The 7,978-nt window shown below is 37.5% G+C and overlaps 1 non-coding gene and 1 pseudogene across 1 annotated transcript; both read left to right on the top strand.

Annotated features, from left to right (window-relative positions):
* The first annotated feature begins 404 nt into the window (after window positions 1-404).
* LOC102476657 (serine/threonine-protein phosphatase 2A regulatory subunit B'' subunit gamma-like) lies at window positions 405-1,726 on the top strand (annotated as a pseudogene).
* Window positions 1,727-5,501: 3,775 nt separating this feature from the next.
* Window positions 5,502-5,665, top strand: LOC114007150 (U1 spliceosomal RNA). The gene has a single exon (XR_003548788.1). It is a non-coding gene; the product is annotated as a U1 spliceosomal RNA (small nuclear RNA).
* The last annotated feature ends 2,313 nt before the right edge of the window (window positions 5,666-7,978 follow it).

Consider the following 7,978-nt stretch of genomic DNA (forward strand, 5'->3'; position numbering starts at 1 on the left):
AGAAGCTCCTCTCCCTCTTCCCATTGGCTAGCACAGAGCCTACTTCTCATGTAGTACGTGATCATTGGGATCTAGCTGAATTAAACAGCATACAACATTATGCATTCTCAGCTAACACTTTTTTCTACACTACTTGTTATCCTAAGAAGGATTACAGTAGGAACATAAGTCCTTTAAGAAATAAAAATATCAGAACTGGGGCGGGAGGTGGCCATGGACTGCAAAGAAGTTCTTCGCTGGCAGTTATCGACGCCCAACACCAGTGCAAACGCTGCCAGCTGTAGATGAAGTTTTGCTACATAAATTAAGAGAGGAATCCAGAGCTGTCTTTCTACAAAGAAAAAGCAGAGAACTCTTAGATAATGAAGAATTACAGAATTTATAGGTTTTGCTAGACAAACATCAAACACTAACTACCTATGATTGAAGAAGCAGCAATGATCAATTATGAAAGTTTTTTGAAAGTTGGTGAAAAAGCTGAACCAAAGTGCAAGCAGTTTTTCACAGCAAAGGTCTTTGAAAAACTCCATACAGATTCATACCGAAGAATTTCTGTCATGCAGTTCTAGTTCTTTAATTATGTCATGAGAAACGTTTGTCCTCATCAAACAAGAATAGGCCTCAGTTTATATGATGTCGCTGGGCAAGAATACCTTCTGAAATCTGATTTAGAAAACTACATACTGGAAATTATCCCTACCTTGCCACAATTAAGATGGGCTGGGAAAATCCTTTTACTCCTTTTATGTTTGTACAGCAGTTAGAAAATTCTTCTTTTTAGATCCTCTAAGAACAGGGAAGATAAAAATTCAAGATATTTTAGCATGCAGCTTCCTAGATGATTTATTGGAGTTAAGGAATGAGGAACTATCCAAGGAAAGTCAAGAAACAAATTGGTTTTCTGCTCCTTCTGCCCTAAGGGTTTATGGCCAGTATTTGAATCTTGATAAGGATCACAATGCCATGCTCAGTAAAGAACTCTCCTGCTATGGAACAGCAATCATGACAAATGTCTTCTTAGATCACGTTTTCCAAGAGTGTCTCACTTATAATGGAGCAATGGATTATAAGACCTATTTGGACTTTGTTTGTGCATTAGAAAACAGACAGGAACCTGCAGCTCTACAGTATATTTTCAAACTTCTTGATATTGAGAACAAGGGATATCTGAATGTCTTTTCCCTGGGGACCAGCAGTTAGCATAATGGCTATGTCGCTGGACTCCCATGTAGTCGACCGTGGTTCAAGTCCCGGACCCAGTGGCTTAAACTCACTCTGGGCGCGTGTGCATGTGTGCCCAAGATCCCAAGAGGAGAATGGAGGAGAAGGGATTGTGGTGTGGCCATCCCCCTGGGGAGTGATTTCTCACTTTCTGTCTCTCTGTTTGTCTGTCTGTCTGGCAAGTGCACACGCCCTATAGCAAAAACCTCTCCAAATAAAGAAAAAAAAAAGGCTTTTCCCTTAATTATTTATTTAGGGCCATACAGGAACTAATGAAAATCCATGGACAAGATCCTGTTTCATTTCAAGATGTCAAGGATGAAATCTTTGACATGTAAAACCAAAGGATCCTCTGAAAATCTCTCTTAAGGATTTAATCAATAGTAATCAAGGTGACGCAGTAGCCACCATTCTAATCAATCTGAATGTCTTCTGGACCTATGAGAACAGAGAAGCTCTTGTCGTGAATGACAATGAAAACTCTGCACACCTTGATGACACATGATCTTTAAAAGACTAGGCTGTTTTCATTAATATATGGTGCAATGGTACATGCAAACCTTTGAAGCAGAATCCTTAGAAATGGTCTAAATAGAACACTTCATATGCCTATAGATCACAGCATATGTTTTGGTTACTGGTATTTTAATTGTGATAGTATGGAAGCAGTAGGAACAAATATTGCTTATGAGGAGATGGTAAAGTTTTTGTTCCATTTAGCTCAAAATTATCTTTTGTGATTTGATGTTTGATGAAGGTGTTCAGTTTAAGTTTATGTAATCTTTAAAGGTAAAGGAAGTTTACATAAACTGCTTTTTATATTAGTCATTCAGAATTTGAATATTTGAAAGAGTTTCTCTTAGGATGTTTTAATAAAAAGTATTCAAATTAAACCAAAATAAATTAAAATATTACTATGGCTTCTACCTCATTGTCAAAAAACAAATCATGAACCATGAGCAATAAAGGGATGGTAGCTGAGAGAGATGCCACAATCATATTATGATATTGAGTGGCTTGTACACATATGCCTGGGGAACTTTGGGAAACAGGAGGATGTAGAGAGGGAAGTATTTAAAAATAGGTGTCTTGTTCCAAGTAATAGTAACTGGCTAGTTTAAGGTAAATATTGCTAGATCTTTCATGGAGACCAAGAGTAAGGATGAACCCAGATTTTATTTATTTTTTTAAAGAGAGATTTTTGCTATTGAGTGCATGTGCTCACTGGAGAGAGATAGAGAGAGAGAGAGAGAGACAGTGAGAGATAGGGAGAAAAAAAGCTATAAATCAATCCCTCCCCAGGGGAATGGCCATGCTGCAATCCCTTCTCCTTCATTCTCCTCTTGGGATTTTGGGCATGCATGCACCTGCAGCTGGTGAGAGTTTTAAACTGCTGGGTCTGGGACTCAAGCCATAATGGACTACATGGAAGTCTAGCAGCATAATCATTACACCATTTGCTGGTCCTGCACCCAGTTTTCAGAAAAAAAAAAATTAGAAAAACATCTGGAATACCTTCTTCATCTATTACCTTCTATTTACCTTCACATATTTACCTTATTCTTATTACACATCAATTTTTTTTTCTGTTGTAATGTGATGACTAAATCCTCTCATTCAAAATAATAACCAGATTAAGGCTCACATAAGTTTTAATATTAGGTTTTTACGGGGTGCAAACTTGTTTCCATTTAAGCAACATGGCAATCCCTGGACCACTTATGTCAGGAGTGAAGAATGAATCATGTTTGGTTTAGCATTTGCTGTTCCTGCTCTGACATGAGGATTTGTGAGAAGACAGAATGCTAGGAGAATATGGACAAAAGACTGTTTCATTAAAATTATGATAAAACCTTTTTTATTTTAACTTGGATAAACAAATATCATAACTTTCTTTAGTATTAAAGACATGATATATGAGTCACTAAAATTTAATCAAACCAATGAGACTTACTGCTGCTCAGCTTTAAAAATGCACACATTCCCCTCAACTTTCTTAGACCCTTAAGATGTATTAGGACTTGCCTACCCTTCCTGCCATTTTCATAAAGGAATTTTCACTACCTTTCCTAAGAGAAGAGAGAACAATGAGAAGGTAATCTGACTTCAGCACCGACTATTCTTTTGTACTCTTCTTTTGGGCAAAGGAGTAAATTGCTTACTCAACTGATGTTGAAAGGAAGGGATCATACTTCTGTTTGTTTCAGCAAGCACAAGGCAGTGACCTTTCCCTCTTGTTCCTAAATTCATGACTCCAATCAGTGAGTTTAGAAGATTGGTCTGGGGTGTTGTAGAGGCAAGGTAAGAACATGGATATTTTTGTCCCCTGTTTTGAATGCACAATCAGTATGAGAAAAAACATCCATTTAGTGGATTTTGGAAGAAGCATGCAGATGTGTTAGAAATCTTATTTTCTCCACAATTCCAGGTAGTTTCTTATATTCTATTTTTGTCACATTAGTATTAGCTATTTTTTCCCATTTCATCTTCAATCACATCTGAGTAGAAATCTGATTTATTTGTACCTGTAGACCCAGAACATGGTACACGAATTGGATAACCCTTTGAGATGAACCCAAATATTGTAGAAGTTTAATGTATCGAATTTAGGTCACCTTTTTCCTACTACAGAAGTGGAAGCATTGTTCACTGGTGATAGATTTATTCTCCATCCAGCACAGGCCTGCATGCCAGGAATGAGGATTTTCTACTATTTTGACGAAAGCAGCATGACTGAGAAAGGAATTCAGGTCACCAAGAAAGGAAAGGTTCTAAGTTCCAGTGAGGGCTTGCTTCAATAGACACAATTTCTGTTGTTTCTTTTTGGTGTGTGTGTGTGTGTGTGTACATGTTTTTAAAAGGTTTTTAAGTTTTGTAACAAAAAATATTCTGGCTTTTTTAAAAATCTATGTTTCACTCTGGTTTCCACACTAGGAGCATCAACATCATCCTGGAACTTATCAAAATGTAAATTTTTAAGCTGTTCCCATTGCCTGGTGGTTAAGGGAGTCTCAGGCACAGTCAAATTGATTTAATTCATGTACTGGTCATTCCACAAACACTGAGGCAAAAGCCAGTGCTCTCCAGCGTCCTTCCGTCCTTCCTAGGGCACGTGAAAGGACAGAGGTGGGTGTTTGAGTGAGTGCTTGGTGCTGGAGCAGCAGCTTTAGGGGAGCAGTAGGGCATCCGTCTCTTCCCTGAGAGACCAGTAACAACACTGAATTGTTGAGCATGTAGGTTAAAAGAACCCTGTTTTCACATTTCCTAAATGCAGCTGTTCCACTCTCCAAGTGGTTGCAATATTGGGAAGGTAACTTCTGCCCTTGGTCCAAACCCCTTATTCAGCAGGTAATTTTTGCAGAACGTGTGTGGCTCTGCCTGGTCCTTAGCTCTCTCAGGCTCTGCCTGCTAAAGTAGAACTTCCAAGGCCTTATAAAATATGGTTTGTGACCAGCATCATTGTCATCACCTAGAAGGTTCTTAAAAATCAGACTCCTTTCATAGCTTGGGGCTCACCTTAGACACACAGAATCAGAACCTACTCTATAACAAAAACCTTAGGTAGCTCATATACCATTAACATTTAAGGAGCACTTACTTCATCCCCCCCTCAAATTTCCAGGATAATATAAATTAGTTGGGATTGGGACCAGCAGCTGATTTAGCTGGGGGTGAATTTTTTTTTTCCCCAAGAAGTTTTTGTTATAGGGTGCATGTGCTCTCCAGAAAGACAGAGAGAGACAGAGAGAGAGGAAGCTAGAAATCCCCCTCTGGGAGGATGGCCACACCACAATCCCTTCTCCTCCATTCTCCTCTAGGGATCTTAGGCACGCACGCACATGCACCCGGCATGAGTTTAAGCCACCAGGTCTGGGACTCGAACTACGGTCAACTACATGGGAGTCCAGCGACATAGCTATTACGACAACTGCTAGTCCCAGCTGGGGTGAATTTTTAAAAAGTAGAATCTCAAGGTGCATTCTGCTGTTTAAGAATCTCCAAGAAAGGGTCTTGGGGAAGTTTGGGAAACACAGAAAGCCCATCTATTCCAGTCTGGAGAAGCACTTCTCAAACTTTAGTGTGTGTTCACATCTTCAGGAACCTTGCTGACATACATGCTCTGATTCAATAGGTCCTGGCTGACACCTGAAATTCTGCATTTGAACAAAATGAATTAAAGTCTAGAAAGTTCCCAGTTGATGTTCATGCTGCTGGGTGATGGACAACACTTAATAGCAAGGTTAGAATCTCAGTGGACATAAAGCAATGAATAACTTTAGATACTTTCCTGGCAGGGAGATACCATGATCACAAAGGTGGTTTACCAGGGCAGGGCTTATCCATTGCACTCCAGAAGTGCTGACTCCTGTGATGTCCCTAAATGTGGGAAACTCTTGACTGCATAATTTGTGGTAGTGGAGGACTGTGTTCATGCTCTCCCTTGTTTAAAGAAAGAAAAATAACTTTAAATGTGTTGATGTGTTGTCTCTCTTTTGAACTCTCTTGGATTTGGTGTCCTAACATCCAGATTTACAGACAGTGTGCTACTAAGTCTGTTTTGGAACACAGTTCAAACACTGTTCTCTAACTCAGTTTTATATATAATAAAGCTGCTATTTTAATCTCCATATGTTTGACTCCAATGACTGTTCCTTATAAGGTTGAAAGTGTTTAAGCTCAAGCAAGATTTAATAGTCCCAGTGATTTTCTTTGAGACAAATTTCTAAATCACTTCTCCACATAGAGTAGGAGTCATATTTAACTCTGACCCCATCACCCCTTCCCAATAGTTTAAATAGTTTTGCCATAAAGATATTTCTACCCTAGCTAAGACTTTTGCAAGCTGCTTCTGAGGCCAGCTTTAATATGGACAACGTCTTTCTCTGTTTGAATCAGAGGAGAGAAATAAACATTCGATAACATTTTGTAATTCCTTTAAGGGGTGAGAAATTCCATTAAGAGAGAAATTCTGGGAGCACTTGGAAGAGGCAGCATGTGTCATTACCAAGTCATGGGTCTCCAGGGCTCAATTCATCTGTACTGATGGCACAGAGTTGGAGAATCCTAAAATAGAGGAAAAAGCAGAACTTTTGTGAGAAGTAAGTATACAAGAATTTACTGGGCACTAGTTTAATCTGAAAGGAGATACTTGGAAGAAAAGTAAATATTTTGTGGAATAGAGGAGAAGTGCATTTCTCATACTCTTTTTTTTTTCCCCCCTCAGAGGAAATAAGCATTGGAGGAGTAGGCTTTTTATAGTTAGCACTATCTTTTAGCAAATCGATGAGGGGAAAGGCCTTAGAGAGAAAATGAATCATAATCCAGGGAGAATTTAAATGATATAATAGAGTCTTTCATTAAAAGTTAGGTTCATACTTGAGAGAATATGTCAAAGATATTCTTTGGCTACCTTTCAAATAGTTTTGTTGCTGATGTTCTTTTATTCAGATATTCTTTTGTCCTGAGAGTTAAGAGACACACAGAGACTAAAACTTAAAAAAACAATCAGTAAACTGTGGTTTTTGATGAAAAAATAAATTCCAAAGGAAATAGAAAAAAGAAGATTCAAAACTAAGAGACAAGAGAATTATAGAGTAGAGTAGTTTAGCATCTGGTAAGTGTGTATGCTAGAGACTTACGTGACTAAGAAGGGAAAAACAAGAGTAGCCAGTGGTTGAGAACCTTTCTGACCCTGGTCCTTATGTGAAATAAAGTGAGTATATGTATTTTTCCATTTGTGTTGAGTTTCATTTTCATGTCAATGGTTCACATGTTGTACCTTAAAGTTTTTATGTTCTTCTTTATGGTCTTACTTAATAAGAGCTTGAATGTTACTATGTGTATTAAGATTCGATGTTATTGAAAGTATCAAATAAATGACTTTTATGACATCACCAGAAGAGATATAAGGAACCAATATTTATTGAATACTGTCAAGGTAATCTGATGTTTTTCAGTTGTATAGAATCAATGATCTCTTCCTAATTGAACCTCTTTTCCTAATGGGCAAATAATTCTCCTTTACTGTGTGTAGACTTTGTAGGCTGGCAATCCCAAAGGCAATCTTCCATCATGGAAGACTAATCAGGAGCTCTCTCCCAGGTATGTGAATCTCAAGCAATTGATACAAGTCTGAGAACAAATAGATGAAAGTTATGCCCCTTCCCCTGATCCATACTAGATTTTTCAGGCAGTAACACATTTTGTAATCTTTAACTTCCTGTTTGTTTCTCAGATCCAGAGCACCCATTGTTTCTTCTGAGCTCCAAATCTTAGACCCAAGGCTACAATTTTCTGTCAGTTCAGTCTCTACCCCACCACCTATTTGCCCCAAATATCTTTCCAGTAAATTCACTTTTGCATGAATTAGTCAAGTTATACTACTTGTCCAAAGAACTTATTTTGTGCAATACAAGATAAAATAATCACCTCCACTTAGTATATCTTATGAAAACTATTTAGAGCCCCCAAGATTAAATCATATTTTATATAAATAACATAGTGAATCATTTTGAAACATTAAATATAGCAAATGTATTTGCTATGCATCCATTATATTTCACATTGTTTCCTAAAAGACAGAAATAACCAAAGCAAATAATCAATTGAAATTACAAAAGTAACAAAAATAATAGTATTTAGTTCAATGCACATGTAATTTTCAGATGAATCTTGTAGTCTTCCTTACATTTATATATATATTATGTACCATTTCATAATGTGTACATATTATTTATATTTATATATATATATATAT

Source organism: Tupaia chinensis, unplaced genomic scaffold, assembly GCF_000334495.1.
Source record: "Tupaia chinensis unplaced genomic scaffold, TupChi_1.0 Scaffold000022_1, whole genome shotgun sequence".
In the NCBI taxonomy this organism is placed as follows: domain Eukaryota; kingdom Metazoa; phylum Chordata; class Mammalia; order Scandentia; family Tupaiidae; genus Tupaia; species Tupaia belangeri.